Consider the following 18,465-nt stretch of genomic DNA (forward strand, 5'->3'; position numbering starts at 1 on the left):
TAAACCTTTAGTCAACCTTGTCAGAAAAAGGAAAGAAAAGGCTCAAATCCACGCAATTAGGAATGAAAAGGGTGAAACTACAACAGACCCAGCAGAAATTCAGAGGATCATCAATACCTACTTCCAGAACCTATACGCCAATAAGATGGACAACACAGAAGAAATGGACAGATTCCTAGATACATATGAATTGGCAAAGTTGAACAAAGAAGACCTAAAAATTCTGAACAACCCAATATCAAGCAATGAAATTGAAAATGTAATTAAAAACTTATCAACTAAGAAAATCCCGGGCCCTGATGGCTTCACTGCTGAATTCTACAAGACATTTAGAGAGGAACTGCTGCCACTACTGTTGAAACTCTTCAATGAAATTGAAAGGGAAGCAATACTCCCAAATTCATTCCTGGAAGCAAGCATCACCTTGATCCCCAAAGCAGAGAAAGACCCAACTGAAAAAGAGAACTATAGGACAATCTCACTAATGAACATAGATGCAAAAATCCTTAATAAGATACTGGCAAACAGAATGCAGAAGATCATCAAGAAGATCATACACCCTGATCGAGTGGGATTCATCCCAGGGATGCAGGGATAGTTCAATATATGCAAATCAATCAATGTAATACACTATACCAATAGAGCCAAGAACAAAAAACATATGATTATCTCCATAGATGCAGAAAAAGCATTTGACAAAATCCAACATGCATTTATGATAAAAACCCTACAAAAAATTGGAATAGATGGTCTCTACCTCAAACTGATAGAAGCCATCTATGAAAAAAAAAACAGCCAATATCATACTAAATGGTCAAAAACTGAAATCCTTCACACTCAAATCAGGAACAAGACAAGGATGTCCACTATCACCACTCTTGTTCAATATAGTTCTGGAAACATTAGCCACGGCAATTAGACAAGAGGAAGAAATAAAAGGAATCAAGATAGGTAATGAAGAAGTCAAATTGTCATTATTTGCAGATGATATGATACTCTATATAGAAGACCCCAAGAACTCCATCAAAAGTCTTCTAGACTTAATAACCAAATCCAGTCAAGTAGCTGGTTACAAGGTCAACACACAAAAATCAATAGCTTTCCTCTACACCAATGACAGACTCACTGAGAGAGAAATAGGGCAAATAATTCCTTTCACAATAGCATCCAAAAAACTGAAATACCTAGGAATCATCCTAACGAAAGAAATCAAAGACCGCTTCTCTGAAAACTATAGCACTCTGAAAAGAGAGATTGAAGATGATATCAGAAAATGGACAGACATCCCCTGCTCCTGGGTAGAAAGGATTAATATAGGGAAAAATTTCCCAAACTGCTATATAGATTTAATATAATTCCAATTGAGATCCCAGCAGCATAGTTCATAGACCTAGAGAAAACAATCCAAAAATTCATTTGGAACAAGAAGAGACCCAGAATAGCAAAAGCAATTCTAGGTAACAGAGACATGGCAGGGGGTATCACCATCCCCAATGTGCAACTATACTACAAAGCTATTGTGATAAAAACAGCATGGTACTGTAAAAGAAACAGACTTAAGGACCAGTGGAACAGATTAGAAGATGCAGAAACAACGCCAGACACACTCAGCCATCTCATCTTCAACAAAGGAGCCAAACACCCTCACTAGAGGAAAGATAGCCTCTTTAATAAATGGTGCTGGAAAAATTGGGCTTCAACTTGCCAAAGATTAAAACGAGACCTGTATCTCTCACCATGCACTAAACTAAAATCAAAATGGATTAAAGATCTAACTATTAAAATAGAAACTCTGACCCAGTTGGAACAGAGGTTAGGTAGACCCCTTGAAGACATCAGTGTAGGAAAAGATTTTATGAACAAAACCTCAGTTGCCCATGAACTAGCACAAACAATCAACAAGTGGGATCTCTTCTTATTAAAAGGCTTCTGCACAGCAAGAGAAACCACCAGCAGTGTGAAGAGACAACCCACAATGTGGGAAAAAATCTTCACCTGCTCTTCCTCAGACAAAGGTCTTCTATCTCAAACATATAAAGAACTTAAAAAGATCAGACCTCCCAAATTTAAAGACCCATTCAAAAAATGGGCATCTGAAATGAACAGACATTTCTCAGACAAAGAAGTAGAAATAGCAAATAAATACATGGAGAAATGTTCAACGTCACTGGTCATTCTGGAGATGCAAATGAAAACAACGCTGAGATTCCATTTCACTCCAGAAAGAATGGCTGCTATCATGAAATCAACCAATAACAAATGCTGGTGGGGCTGTGAGGAAAGAGGAACCCTGCTCCACTGCTGGTGGGAGTGTAGACTGGTGCAAGCACTGTGAAAATCAGTATGGAGATACCTCAAAGAACTAGGACTGGAAATACCATTTGATCCCGCTATTCCACTGCTGGGGATCTTCCCCAAAGAATTAAAAGAATCATACCACAGTGATATATATGCACCCATGTTCATAGCAGCATAATTTGTAATAGCTAAAACTTGGAAACAGCCCAAATGCCCATCAACTGGAGACTGGATCAAGAAAATGTGGTTTTTTATAAAATGGAGTACAACTCAGCCATAAAAAATGAGAAATTAGAGACATTTATAGCTAAGTGGATGCACATTGAGGCGATACTCTTAAGTGAAATAAATAGGACACACATGAATAAATTCCAAATAGTTTCTCTGGTGTGAAAAACTGAAAGTGTAAATAAGGACTAAATGTGTAATAGGTCATGTGAAGTAGGAAGAAAAGGGGCAAAGGGGAAGGAAGTGGGAGGGCTAGGGGAAAGGATAGAAGGGAATGGGATTAATATGAGAAAATGGAAAAATAGGAACAAAATCTTTGCAAATAGGGAGGACTGGAGGGGTTGAAGGGAGGGCTGGGCAAGGGTGAAAAATAAGAACCAAGAGAGACTATGTAAAGGTGCAAATTTCCAATGATGAATGTCATTATATTGTATACCTAACATGTACCAATTATTAGAATGAATAATCGATAATGTAAAATAGGAAGAAAAGGTCCAAAAGGGTAGGGGTAGTGGGAGGCACAGGGGAAAGGAAAGAAGGGAAAGGAAAAAATGCTGAGAAATGGAAAAAATGGAAATAAAGTCTTTGTAAATAGGGAAGGGTGGAGGGCATGAAGGGAGGGCTAGGAATGGGGAAAAAATAAGAACCAAGATGCATTATATAAAGGTACAATTCCCAATGAGAAGTGTAATTGTGTTGTATACCTACAATGTACCAATAAATGAATTTAATACAAAAAAATGTATATGAGCCTGCTGTTATCATATAGGTAGGTTCTCAAGCTAGGAATATACTTTCTTTAATAGGTGAGATTTATATTTCCTCCAAAGTTAGTTTCATTGATTTGTCTTCCAAGGTACTTCTTAGAAGTTGTCAAATTTATTTCAAAAATGATTTTTGTAATATGCTTTCTATATCCTCTTAAATTCTATAAAATCTGTGGTAATGTCTCCCAGGTCTTGATATTTTAACTTTTAAAATGTATAATTGATATTGTATAATAGGAAGTAAAGGTCTAAAGGAGCAGGGTAAGTGGGAGGGGTAGGGGAAAGGAATGAAAGGCAAAGAAAAACTATGAAAAAAAGGGAAAAAATGGAAACAAAATCTTTGCAAATAGGGAAAGGTGGAGGGAGTGAAGGGAGGGCAGGGGAAGGGGAAAAAATAAGAACCAAGATATTCATGTAATGGTACAAGATCCCAATGATGTAACCCTGCTCCACTGCTGGTGGGAGTGTAGACTGGTGCAAGCACTGTGGAAATCAGTATGGAGATACCTCAAAGAACTAGGACTGGAAGTCCCATTTGACCCCGCTATTCCCCTGATGGGGATCTTCCCCAAAGAATTAAAAGAATCATACCACAGTGATATATGTGCGCCCATGTTCATAGCAGCACAGTTTGTAATAGCTAAAACTTGGAAACAGCCCAAATGCCCATCAACTGGAGACTGGATAAAGAAAATGTGGGGTTTTTTTATAAAATGGAGTACTACTCAGACATAAAAAATGAGAAATTAGAGACATTTATAGCTAAGTGGATGCACATTGAGGCAATACTCTTAAGTGAAATAAATAGGACGCAGATGTGTATATACCGAATAGTTTCTCTGGTGTGAGAAACTGAAAGTGTAAATAAGGACTAAATGTATAATAGGTCATGTGAAATAGGAAGAAAAGGGGCAAAGGGGAAGGAAGTGGGCGGGCTAAGGGAAAGGATAGAAGGGAATGGGATTAATATGAGAAAATGGAAAAATAGGAACAAAATCTTTGTAAATAGGGAGGAATTGGAGAGGTTTAAGGGAGGGCTGGGCAAGGGTGAAAAATAAGAACCAAGAGAGACTATGTAAAGGTGCAAATTTCCAATGATGAATGTCATTATATTGTATACCTAAAATGTACTAATGACTAGAATGAATAATCGATAATTCAAAATAGGAAGAAAAGGTCCAAAAGGGTAGGGGTAGTGGGAGGGTCTTTGTAAATAGAGAAGGGTGGAGGGCGAGAAGGGAGGGCTAGGAATGGGGAAAAAATAAGAACCAAGGTGCATTATATAAAGGTACAATTCCCAATGAGAAATGTAATTATGTTATATACCTACTACAATGTACCAATAAAAGAATTTAATACAAAAAAAAAAAGAATCAAGATACATCATGTACACGTACTAGCACCCAATGATAAATGTAAATGTATTGCATACCTAAAATGTACCAATAAAGGAACTTAACAATAAAAAAAGATTGCAATCGAAATTATTCATTTTGTCAAAATAATCTATATTTTCCTTGGATATCACTATTTTGAGAATTTATATTTATTATTTTTCCCTCAACCATTTTTCAACATCCACATCACTCCATCCTACCTCTCCTCTCACCCTACTCCCAAAAGAATTTTTCATTAGTGATTGAAATTTGTTTTAAACAATTGAAGCTGTATTTTTTCATTTAGACTAGACAGTCATTTACTGTTTCCTAAGTCAGATTTGCTCAGTTTATGTAAAGCGTTAACGGTAGTTTTTCCTAGAAGCAAAGAGACTATCTGAATTTTTTTATATCTCTTATACCTGATTTTATATTGTCTTACAAAAACCTTAGAGAAAACAGTTTAAGTACACGTCATTCACTTTAGGAGTTAGAGGAAGATTCCCTCAAAGCACACCATCCAGTGTTAAGTAGGTACAGTGTAATAATCAATATACAAATATATTTACTTAATCAAATAGTGGAAGCATGATTTTATTCCTACAAAGAAAAAGAAATTCTTCTAAACTAATAGTGGAAATGTAAATTAGTATATCTGTTATACAAAATAGTATGGTGGTTACCCCCTAAATTAAAAATAGAACTATCATCTGAACTAACAATACCATTTCTGGGTATATATCCAAAGGAAATGAGGTCAGTGTTGAAGAGATATCCGTGCTTCTATTTTTACTGCAACATTTTTCACAATAGCCTAGATATGATGAAATCAACTAAGTATCCACTGATGGCTGAATAAAGGAAATTATATATATATATGTATAAATATATATATATTCCATTGAGTATTTGAGTATATATACACATACATATGGATTATTTAAACTTGACAAAGAAGGAAATCTTGTCATTTGTAATAACGTGGATGAAACTAGAAGACATTTTCCTAAGTGAAGTAAATCAGGCACATGAATAAAAATATTCCACGATATCACTTATATGTAGAATCTAACAAATCTAAATTCATAGAAACAGATAGTAGAGTATTGGCTACCTAAGGCTAGAATTGATAGGTCAAAAGATGCAAAATTTCAGTTAGAAAGTAGAAATAAATTGAAAAGATCTATTGTACAACCTGGTAATTACAGTTAATAAGGGTGTATTTTATACTTGAAAATTGCTAAGAGTTGTTTTTAAATGTTTTCACCACAATAAGTATGTGATGTAATACATAATGTTAGTAAGCTTGATTTAGCCATGCAACAATGTATACATATATCAAAATACCATGCATTTAATCATGAATTCTATGCATTTAACATCATACATATATAATTTTCAATAAATAATTTAAAAATTATCCCCCACTAAGAAAATGTTTACTTACTTAAAAGCTTCAGAGAATAAAACCCCAAATCTGATAGCCATGGGTAAACTCCTTTATTCTTTCATTGAAAGAGGGAAACAGAAATAAAAATAAGATTTAGATCAATAAAATCTATCTTTTGGTCTCTGTTTGAGGTACTCTGCCTTGCGATACTCAATTCTTATTCCATCAGATATCTTTAAATAGTTATTTATTAACTTACCATAAAATGTAAGTTTAGTCTTTATGCCTGATGAGAAAGCAGTGTATGTAACTGTGTATATACATATTGTGAGGTTTTCTTTTTAAGATTATTAGTGAAAAAACTTCAAAGTAAAAATTGTTATAACATTTGCAGACCTCTGGAAATATCTCCTTGTTCTCCTAAGTATCTGCTGACCTCAGTTTGAGAGCTACTGCTCTATGTCAAGCTTGTGGCATTGAGGTAGAAAGTACATACTATTGCCAAATCATGGGCATATTATGGGTTTGAGTATAGGATTAACATTAATGCCTAATTTTTTTGGTATTTTATTTCTCCTGGCTAGTCATATTTATCACCTAGGTATAGGACATGGAGGGAAAGTTTGTTATACAACTAATAGGTTTCTAGATATTTCATTACAATTATATTCCTCAGTGGTAATCAGATAAGATCTGAATGTATGGAATATGTTATACATGATCCTATCATGACCATATTCAGCAACTGTTATTTTACTACTAATATTTAACTCAGGTAACTTAGTAAACACTTTCATTTAAAAGCTACACTTTCACCTGTAAATTGTGAAGATAAATATAATTTCAATATGCTTTGCAGCGCTGAGAAATCATAACAGAGATAACCCATTCCTCTCTGAGTCACTGCCCTCAGAAGCTGCTGATATATAAATGTATCATCACAGATATTTGGCACTTTACTCATTTATTTAAATTTTTAATTAAATGTTTATTGTGTGCTTGGCAACTTTAATGTACTGTGCTTTGAATGTAAGCCTTTAACAAGTTTTGAAAGGATCAAGAAAGTCAGAAGAACATGGACATTTCTCAATAATGTCTTTATTATTCCTGTGTAAAGTAGACGAGATCCTCCTACCTCACCCTCTCAAGTAGCTGGGATTACATAACTGAACCCAGTTTGTCTTACTGGTTTCCCTTTAAAGTATTATTTCTATTTAAAATAACATTTTTCTATTGGAAAGTGGACAATGAGCAGCTGGGGTTATTATAGGTATGACAGTTTCCTGAAGAAATGTTTAACACAGTTTTGAGGACTTCACCTGCACCTAATACTTTTCATTAATGTATGGATTTAATAATTTAGTAAAAATAATAGAAGCATAGAATTTGAAAGCTAAAATGTCCTTAGATATAATGAAGGTAATACTGCCATTTCACAGTTGAATTAACTAAAGCTCAGAGATAGGAAATTACATTTCAGAACAGGCCTTACTAAAAATGTCCAATGAACATTAAAGTTCTTTAAGGTCCAACACCCACCATATTATAGAACATACACTTATTATGTAAGTTCTTTTCAGTATGATAATACTTAGATGTCCCAAAAGATAATTCAGACTTTGTTAGTTTTCTAGGGCTGCTGTAAAAAAGTACCAATAACTGGATGGCTTTAAAAATAGAAATTTGTTGTCTCACAGTTTTGAAGACTAGCAATCTAATATCAACAGGCTGGTAGGTTTGATTCCTTCAGAGGACTGTGAGGGAGGGATCTATTCCTGTCCTCTCTTCTTAGATTTGTAGATGGCCATCTACATCTTCACATGACATTCTCCCAGTATGTGTGCTGGCATCCAAATCGCCCCTTTTTATTAGAACACCTATTATACGGATTAGAGGCCGATTCTAGTCAAGAGAGATCTCATCTTAATTTAAATAATTTATATCTGCAATGACTTCATTTACAAATAAAGTTACATTCTAAAATAGTATGATTTAAGACAACATATGAATGGAGAGCACAATTATCCTATGAAATTGACTAATTACTTCAATAACAATATTACAAGATTAGGTTTTTACTTCCTTTATCAGCAAGAAAGCATGACAATTCTTGTAGAAGGCAGAATGATTCTTAATTCCTGAATGTGTTAGGTTACATGGAAATGTGAATTAAGATTGCAACTGGATTTAAGGTAGCTAATCAAGTGACATAAAGTAAGTAGATTATCATAGATTATCTGAGTGGGGTCAATGAAATCACAAGGATTCTTAAGTGTGAGGAGCATTAGCAGCCATTGCTAGCTTTGAAAATGGAAGGAATCCATGAGCCAAAGAATGTGGGTAGTCTCCAAAAGCTGAAAAAGGCAAAGAGATGGATTTTTCCCCAGAGCTGCCAGAAAGGAAAGCTAGGCTGGCACATTGATCATAACTCAATGAGATCTATTTCATACTTCTGACTTCCAGTACTATAAGATAATAAACATATTGTTTTAGGCCTCCAGTTTTTTTTATGACATTCATCATTGGAAATTTGCACCTTTACATAATCTCTCTTGGTTTTTATTTTTCCCCCTTCCCCTGCCCTCCCTTCAACCCCTCCATCCCTCCCTATTTACAGAGACTTTGCTTCCTTTTTTTCATTTTCTCATATTAATTCCATTCCCTTCTTTCCTTTCCCCTACCCCTTCCCCTTTGCCTCTTTTCTTCCTATTTCACATTATCTATTATACCTTTTAGTCTTTATTTACACTTTCAGTTTCTCACACTAGAGAAACTATTTGGTATTTATACATGTGTGTCCTATTTATTTCACTCAAGAGTATTGCCTCAATGTGCATCCTTTTAGCAATAAATGTCTCTAATTTCTTGTTTTTATGGCTGAGTAGTACTCCATTTTATAAAAAAAAAAAAAAAAAAAAAAAAAACACATTTTCTTTAACCAGTCTCCAGTTGATGGGCATTTGGGCTGTTTCCAAGTTTTAGCTATTACAAACTGTGCTACTATGAACATGGGTTAGGCCTCCAGTTTTGTGCTAATATAGTACAGCAGCAAACAGGAAACAAATAGTTTCCCTGAAAGATATTAGTGACATTGCACACAATACTTTGCATTCTTCTGTTCCACTCCTTGACATGTCAAGTAATGAAGACAAATATCATTAAAATCATTTCAATCAATGAAGACAAATGAGGCCATTTCTATCATCAAAATAAGTGGACTGATTCATACAGAGTCTTAAAATTTTTACCTACCAAATACATATACTTATTCTCTGCATGAGACAATGTTGACTCCAGAATGGAGCAAAGCTGATCTACATAGTATGATTTTATACAGCAGAGAATATTTTGATTACATATTTCCTCACACTTGGGAAAATGGACAAAAAAAAATTCAGTTTTTTTCTATGATCTTAAAAATGTAGGTTGCACTATTCATCAGTGCTTCTCACATGTAAATGTGCATTTGAACCACCTGGGAATCTCATTGAAATGTTGACTTCCATTCAGTTGACTGAAATGGGGCTAGAGATTTTGCAGTATCTAAGCACTTCCAAGGTGATGACCACATTCCTATACCACAGACCACATTTTAAATAGCACAGATTTAATCGATGTAGATGCATCAAACCCAATCAGAAAAGTAAATTGGCTCCATATCACAACAAATATTGAATTTAAAAAGTCTCTCTATATTAAGTATTTCTAGTTGCTGGGGGAAATAACCTCAAATGCACCTTCAGCAAGTTTTAGCCAGTTATTAGAGATAAAAGTAAGCCTAAAAGTTCTAAATACCATAAAATACCAGACCTGACAACTGATGTCATACTTTCTATTAATGCAGAATATATTTCTTCTTCTACATTTTACCATGCACCAGTTCTATTCTAAATGTTTCTGTGTCAAGGAGACTTGAACAACAAATTTTTGGTCTGGTAAGGACAAATCTATTTGTAAAATAGGTCTCAGATAATTACTTTCTCAAATGGTGCAGCTCTCCCATCCATAAAGCACACAATAAGTAGATCGAGCTAAACAGGTAAGAGACCATGAAAACAATAAATTAGTATATTAGAAGACATATAAGCTTATAATCTATTGTTTTATAAAACATAGTGAACAAGTACTTTCACCATTGGTTAGTTTGTCAGTAGAAAAGAATATGGGTCTATGTGTTTATGCCATTGAAACCACTGAAAGCTGAGTCGATGATACTTTCCCCTAAACCTCAGTTTCTTCCTCAATCTCTCCACTTCTCCACTGAGAGAAAAGTGAAAATGTCATAAGAATTAGAGGCTCAGAGAAACAATAGAAGTTAGGGGGAAAATATACACACAGACACATTCATTTACAGAAAAAAAAAAAGGTAATTATCTCTCTGAGCATACCTAGCAAGCTGGCAGCCAAGTGTACAGACTCTAGAATGATAGATGCTTTAAGTCCTAACTTTGCCATTTACTAGTTATGTAACTTTACACCTTTGTTGATAGTGGACACAAGAATGACTCTATCTGCACAGACTTGTTTCAACTAAAAATGTTTTCATTTATCCCTCTAAAATTATCACCTTTTACTCCCAAACCAGTATACCTAGATATAATGTACTCAGTGCAAGTATATGCAATTAATTTCAGTTTTAGCTGACTCCACTATAAAATCAAAATCAAGCATTCATTTTTATTCTGTTGAGGATTACACTGTATAAAAACATAATACCTTTTGTACAACACAATTTTTAAAACAAAGTGGAGTAAATGTTTTTGAAAATGCATGTTATACAAAATTTCATGGCATCATTTCAACCAAGACTAGGTATACTGAAATACAATATTTAAATATGAATAGAGCATTTGGTCAAGCTTAGAAATTACTGACTTGTAAAAGTGGCATGGTGTTTATAGAAAGCAATTGTGTGGTCCTGGAAAACTCAACTGCCTTAAGCAACTTGCTTCTCTTCTCATTAGAAAATGGGAAACAATACTAATAACTACCCCATGGGCATGTTGTTCACTTTAGACATGTTAAAATATAGGAAGTTGTTAGCATAATGTCTAGAACTAATGTTGGCAGGATACTTCACTTCTCTGGGCTTCAGCTTCCTCTTACATAAAATGAAGACATTGGCTGATTATTAAAAAATTCCTTTCAGCTCAAATTCTAAAAATTAAATGAAAAAATACAATGTATTCCTCTCATTCGATAATTGTAAAACAAACCTTAAAACATAAATGTTGCACTCTCTTTTTTTATCTTTTAAGCTCTCTGAAATGAACAGCATGTGCCTAAATATCACATTCTATCCAGAGTTGCCTAAATGAAGGCTTATGCCTATCAATCTTCATCTGTATGTCTAGGAAAGTCTTAGTAATTACTACACAAGATGAATACAAGATGAACCAATTTAGAGGGTATTCACATGATGTGTGTAATAAGAGAAAAGATCAAGGAGAAAGGATGTCCCTTTATAATAAATTACATTCATTTTTCACTTACAATAATCTATGACAATGATTTTCAAATTTACAGGTTATAACAACCTTCTAGACTGCTTTTTAATCTATATTCTCAAACTATAAACCTTGATGTGCTATTGGATGATGCTTCAAAGTGCAGCAGAAGTTGAAGTGAAACCTATATTAATCCATGATTACACTATCATTCAAGTAAAATATGAGCTCTGTGGAGCAATGCAATTAGAAGCCCAAAGGACAGGAAAGTAACAACCAATATATTATGTAATAACAATTATGGCAACCACCACAATAATCAGCTGTGATTCAAGACATACATAAATGAAAACTCTCCAGAATGGTCAATGTAAAAAAGCAACTGAAGTTATAATGCAATAAAAAGTAATTAGATTTCAGGAGGATGCATGATACAATGTTGTCAGGGGACATTAGATTATTTCTAAAGTTAGTATTTTTCGAACTAAGAAGTTTACAGAAAAACTACTTCTGGGGTCATCATCATTTGGTTTTGTTATGAGGACATGTTATATTTTGAGGTCACTCATTATATAGAGATCACCATAATGTCTTTCCAAGATTAATTCAAATTTCTCGTCACTGGTAAATCTTTTGTCTGACCAGTAATGAATAAGTTTTCACATGTATACAGTTCTCTGTATAACAATATTAGTTCATTCCAAGGAAATATTTTTAAGGGGAAAAAAAGACTTAAGTGGATATAGCTATTTTGATTAACCAGGCAGGTACTATGGATACATGATAAAGAAGTAAATGGCAAGATCCCAATCCTTAAGGTGGGGTATAAAATTCAGTTGAGAAGTCCAGTTGAACACACATAACAAAGCAAGAAGACAATAGAAGTGAGGTTATAAGAAATTGACGAATACAAGAACTGATGCAGGAGTTCTAGAAAAGGTGACATTAATAACTGTTGGGTTAGAATTGGAAGGCACTTTTGGAAATGTATAATTTGAACAGAGCTTCAAATGTGGGTAAAATTTAAATCATGAGCGGTCACCCTAAGTGAAGTGAATGATAGTGCTGCGAGGAGAAAAGTTATGTAGGTGATTGTTCAGGAACCAGTTAGGAGAGATGTGCATGGAAGAATAAAGTAAAGTCAAGTTGCTGTAGAGAATGAGACTAGATTACAAAGTGTGTTGAAATCCAGATGGGATTTGGAACAATAGAAAATAGAGAAATAATATTTTGATTAGATAAAATGATAATGAAAGGTATTCACAGACCAGGTGGTATAAATTAAGGATTGAAGGCTTAAGTAAAGGCTAGCTAGAAAGCTCTTTTAGTGACTGGAGGGGCAGTGATGAGAGTTTAGGGTGCAGGCAAGGGAAGAATTGTGTGAGAGGGCTTTCAAAAAATTTTGCCAAGATTAGATAATGTTTTAATGATGAAAATGGAGTAAAATCCAGATTCCTCTATGACATAGGAATCCATGAGCAGATTGTGGAGGAAAATTTAAAAACTTACTGAAAAATTTCCCCACCAAGGACACACAGAGAAGTTTTGTCTCACAGTCACTGAATAACATAAGCCTTCTCAACAAAGGGATATTAGATAAGATCTCTCAAAATACAATTTGACTTCAGTGGTTCTGCAGAAAGAAAAGGAAGAAAAGGAACATCTTGAACGTGAAACAGGGACTAAGAGATGGAGGCAAGAAGAAAAAAAGGAAAGGAAAATTCCTTTCTCTGAGTCTTCACAATGGTGTTCATTTTGAGTCTCTTCGAAGTTTAATGTTCAAAATCACTGATTGTCACTCCAAATTAGAGCTCCTTGAAGATCCAGCCTTTAGGTGGATTTACTGGAATGATTAGTGTTTTTCCCCTCCAGTATCTCATCTGAGAACAGTCTATTCCACAAATTCTTATCCAAATTTTCTGTCATTTCAAGCCAAATATTTGGAGATTAAGAAAAAGCTTTCTTAAATGCACCAGGTTCCTTTTGCTGCTGCATAAATTAGGTAGGTCAGATTTAAAGTAAATGACAGATGCCTACACATCAACTGACCCTTGAAACATGTCAAGATCAACTCCCTATCCCCATATTCAACCCAGACAGGGTTCAGCCCCACCCCCTTCAGCAAAACGGAAAAAAAGGCTGCGCAAGCTCCGTGCCTAAACTCTCCTTGAACCCCCACCAAGGTGCTAACGCGCAGGCGCAACGCCTTCCAAGTGTTTTGAGTAGGGGTGTGAGAAATCTACTCTCCAGTAAAATCTGGAACTGGTAGATATCAACCTTCTCCTTTCTTTGGAAGCAGAGGCGCCACTTGCTCCTACTACCGTGCCAGAAGTGCGCCTCAAAACTCTCCCTTTGGAGCAATGTCCTGCGTTCTCTGGCAATACCCACTGTATTCCAATCCTCAGCTCCTTTCTAGCCTCACAGTGCTGCTAACCTTTCCTGGAAGGGTAAAGGCAGTTGGCTCCCCACGAGCAGCACCAGATTATTGGCTGCCTCTTTAGTCTACAGAACCTACGGGCCTCTGCTGGGCACAGCATTATGCTAATGCCTTGCCTGCCCTTCTTCGCCCTTCACACCCACCCAGGTTAAATTCTTACCTCGGGCGTGATGTGGTCACGGAAGGGATCAGAGGATCCCAGATAGGATCAGAGGATCCCAGACGAGGCCAGTGCTGGGGCAGTAGGATTCAGAGAGATTTTTCCTAGATCTCCACTGCCGCCTCAGACAATGAAATCAGCGTGTCTGATCATCAATTCTCATCTTGATCGTGACGTCACAAAAGACAGCGGCCAATGAGAACCCGAGATCAGCTCGGACAGTCCCAGGCTTCAGCCCAGAACCCAAGAGTGGGAGGGGGAGGTGACATGGCTGCCTTCAGTGGGGCTGCCTCTTTCTGGTACTTAACAGCTGAATCTATGGCCAGCACCCTCCCTCTCTCTCCCTCTCTCGCGCTCGCTGTGATCCCTGTGAACATCCAGCACCCCTCTGACTACAGTAGTTATGTGACAGCTATTTGAGCAGGTGCTGCCTGCCGGATCTTCTAACTTGAGATTCACTTTCAGCAAATTGTCCCACACTGACAATAGCAAGAGATAGCATTAAAAAATACAGTCAGATCAGTGTTTTGACAGGTATATATTCAGCTTTATTAAAACCAAAAAGGTGCCCATCTAGCCTTTGGAATTTTTCTATAAGAATGCATTGCTATATATGTCTGGTTGATTTCAGCGTCTGACACAAGAAATTATGGGTTCTCTTCACCTAACTTTAACCCTTATTCTTCCAGAAGTTACTTGGGTGATTGTCATTACAGGAAAAAGGACAAGCTACATGTTCTATCACCCAACACTTGATATACTTCCCAAATTCTCTGGATACCACAGAGATGTAGAATCCACTGATTCTGTGCTATTTTATCATTTGGAAGAAAAGATTAGCACACAGTAATCATTCACAATAAAATTATATGATAATATATTCAAGAACTACATTAATTTATGACTAGAGACATCAGTAAAATGGGAAAGATGAGGAACAATTTTATGCTAAAATTGAAATTTGACTAATCTATAAGAGAGGATAAAAGGTACCCTCTTAAAGGGAAGAGATAGGCAAAGATAGAGAAGTACAAATGTATATGATGTAAGTAAGTTCATGATGAAACTCCCTTGGAAAAAAAGACCATATGCTGAAGACCAGTAGAAGATAAGATAGGCTGATAATAAAAACCTTTGAAAATAGGGAGAGAATTATGATTAGAATAAAAGCCACAAAAAGCCTTAGGGTAAGGGTCTTCAATCCTTTATAATCAAATATTAACAAAACAGCTTTGATAATTTTTTTGAAATAAAAGTCAGATCTGCTGGACTCCAGATTGCCCAATAGTTTCCATTCTTATATATTATAAAATAGAACTTTCTTACCATGTTGCCAAGGCCTTAAATGATCTGGATTTGCCATGTTTCTGACTTCATCTAATACCACTCTACCACTATATAAATTTCTATTTATATTAGACTTATTCCCATTTCTCAAATCAGCCAAACTCATGTTCACATGAGAAACCTTGTACTATAATGCCCTGTAATCTTTGTATGCCTTATTCTTTCACTTGATTCAAGTATCTGGTCAAATATAACCTCCTTAAAGAGGCACCTATTTAAAATTTTTATTTTCTTAATGGCACCTACTTAACATTTTGATGATCTTAACATTCCATACGTCCCCTTTACTATTTTATTTTTCTTCATAGCACTTATCATCAAGTGTAATTTATATTTTAGTTAGTACTTATTATCAAGTGTAACCTATATTTTTAGTTATTATATTTTTAGTTACTGGGTGTATTTATAACAACTGCAGTCCAAAGGAAGTTGTTTCTTTTTAACTGTTTCACTTATTATATGTCATCTAGAAAAATACTAGACATAATGTACACACAAATAAGTAAGTACATTTTTGGTACTAGGGATTAAACCCAGGGTCTTCACACTGAACTATATCTCCAGCTATTTAATATTTTTTATTTTGATACAGGGTCTTGCTATGTCACTATTGTTCCCAAGCTAGACTCAAACTTAATCTTCCTGCTTTAGCCTTCCAGAGTATTGGGATTGTAGGCATGTGAAATCATCCATAGCTCAATAAGTATGTCTTGAATGAATGACTGAAATTTTTTTTATTAAATTCTTTTATTGGTACATTTTAGGTATACAACACAATTACAGTTCTCATTGGGAATTGTACCTTTACATAATGCATCTTGGTTCTTATTTTTTCCCCATTCCTAGCCCTCCCTTCACCCCCTCCACCCTTCCCTATTTACAAAGACTTTATTTCCATTTTTTCCATTTCTCAGCATTTTTCCTTTCCCTTCTTTCCTTTCCCCTGCCCCTCCCACTACCCCTACCCCTTTGGACCTTTTCTTCCTATTTTACATTATCAATTATTCATTCTAATAATTGGTACATTTTAGGTAAACAATATAATGACATTCATCATTGGAAAGTTGCACCTTTACAGTCTCTCTTGGTTCTTATTTTTCACCCTTGCCCAGCCCTCCCTTCAACCTCTCCAGTCCTCCCTATTTACAAAGATTTTGTTCCTATTTTTCCATTTTCTCATATTAATCCCATTCCCTTCTATGCTTTCCCCTAGCCCTCCCACTTCCTTCCCCTTTGCCCCTTTTCTTCCTATTTCACATGACCTATTATACATTTAGTCCTTATTTACACTTTTAGTTTCTCACACCAGAGAAACTATTTGGTATTTATTCATGTGTGTCCTATTTATTTCACTTAAGAGCATCACCTCAATGTGCATCCACTTAGCTATAAATGTCTCTAATTTCTCATTTTTTATGGCTGAGTAGTACTCCATTTTATAAAAAAAAACATGTTCTTTATCCAGTCTCCAGTTGATGGGCATTTGGGCTGTTTCCAAGTTTTAGCTATAACAAACTGTGCTGCTATGAACATGGGTGCATATATATCACTGTGGTATGATTCTTTTAATTCTTTGGGGAAGATCCTCAGCAGTGGAATAGCAGGGTCAAATGGGACTTCCAGTCCTAGTTCTTTGAGGTATCTCCATACTGATTTCCACAGTGGTTGCACCAGTCTACACTCCCACCAGCAGTGAAGCAGGGTTCCTCTTTCCTCACAGCCCCACCAGCACTTGTTATTGGTTGATTTCATGATAGCAGCCATTCTTTCTGGAGTGAAGTGGAATCTCAGTGTTGTTTTCATTTGCATCTCTCAAATGACCAGTGATGTTGAACATTTCTCCATGTATTTATTTGCTATTTCTACTTCTTTGTCTGAGAAATGTCTGTTCATTTCAGATGCCCATTTTTGTATTGGGTCTTTAAATTTGGGAGGTCTGATCTTTTTAAATTCTTTATAGATTTGAGATAGTAGACCTTTGTCTGAGGAAGAGCAGGTGAAGATTTTTTCCCACATTGTGGGTTGTCTCTTCACACTGCTGGTGGTTTCTCTTGCTGTGCAGAAGCCTTTTAATAAGAAGAGATCCCACTTGTTGATTGTTTGTGCTAGTTCACAGGCAACTGAAATTTTGTTCATAAAATCTTTTCTTACACGAATGTCTTCAAGAGTTCTACCTAACTTCTGTTTCAGCTGATTCAGAGTTTCTATTTTAATAGTTAGATCTTTAATCCATTTTGATTTTAGTTTAGTGCATGGTGAGAGATACAGGTCTAGTTTTAATCTTTGGCAAGTTGAAGCCCAATTTTTCCAGCACCATTTATTAAAGAGGCTATCTTTCCTCTAGTGAGGGTGTTTGGCTGCTTTGTTGAAGATGAGATGACTGAATGTGTCTGGCGTTGTTTCTGCATCTTCTAATCTGTTCCACTGGTCCTCAAGTCTGTTTCTTTGCCAGTACCATGCTGTTTTTATCACAGTAGCTTTGTGGTATAGTTGCAGGTTGGGGATTGTGATACCCCCTGCCATGTCTCTATTACCTAGAATTGCTGTTGCTATTCTGTGTCTCTTCTTGTTCCAAATGAATTTTTGGATTGTTTTCTCTAGGTCTATGAAGTATGCTGCTAGGATCTCAATTGGAATTGCATTAAATCTATATAGCAGTTTGGAATTATGGCCATTTTCCCTATATTAATCCTTCCTGCCCAGGAGCAGGGGATGTCTGTCCATTTTCTGATATCATCTTCAATCTCTCTTTTCAGAGTGCCATAGTTTTCAGAGAAGAGGTCTTTGATTTCTTTCATTAGGATGATTCCTAGGTATTTCAGTTTTTTGGATGCTATTGTGAAAGGAATTATTTGCCCTATTTCTCTCTCAGTGAGTCTGTCATTGGTGTAGAGGAAAGCTATTGATTTCTGTGTGTTGACCTTGTAACCAGCTACTTGACTGAATTTGGTTATTAAGTCTAGAAGACTTTTGGTGGAGTTCTTGGGGTCTTCTATATAGAGTATCATGTCATCT

The 18,465-nt window shown here is 35.6% G+C and overlaps 1 protein-coding gene across 7 annotated transcripts in view; it reads right to left on the reverse strand.

Annotated features, from left to right (window-relative positions):
• Hdx (highly divergent homeobox) overlaps positions 1-14,378 on the reverse strand; it is a 241,788-nt gene extending 227,410 nt beyond the window's left edge. For 2 of the 7 annotated variants that reach the window (XR_015445582.1, XM_087196634.1), the window contains exon 1: positions 14,104-14,373. The gene's annotated coding sequence lies outside the window, so the exon portion shown is untranslated. Of the gene's footprint in view, positions 1-6,116; positions 6,185-14,103 lie in introns of those variants that run through there. The other 5 variants (XR_002390573.2, XM_021247665.2, XM_087196636.1 and 2 more) reach the window with 4 other exon arrangements.
• Positions 14,379-18,465: the final 4,087 nt, after the last annotated feature.

The sequence above is a fragment of the Heterocephalus glaber genome, unplaced genomic scaffold (assembly GCF_053883595.1).
Source record: "Heterocephalus glaber isolate CG9 unplaced genomic scaffold, H.glaber_assembly_v1.0 deba00001613, whole genome shotgun sequence".
NCBI lineage: Eukaryota > Metazoa > Chordata > Mammalia > Rodentia > Bathyergidae > Heterocephalus > Heterocephalus glaber.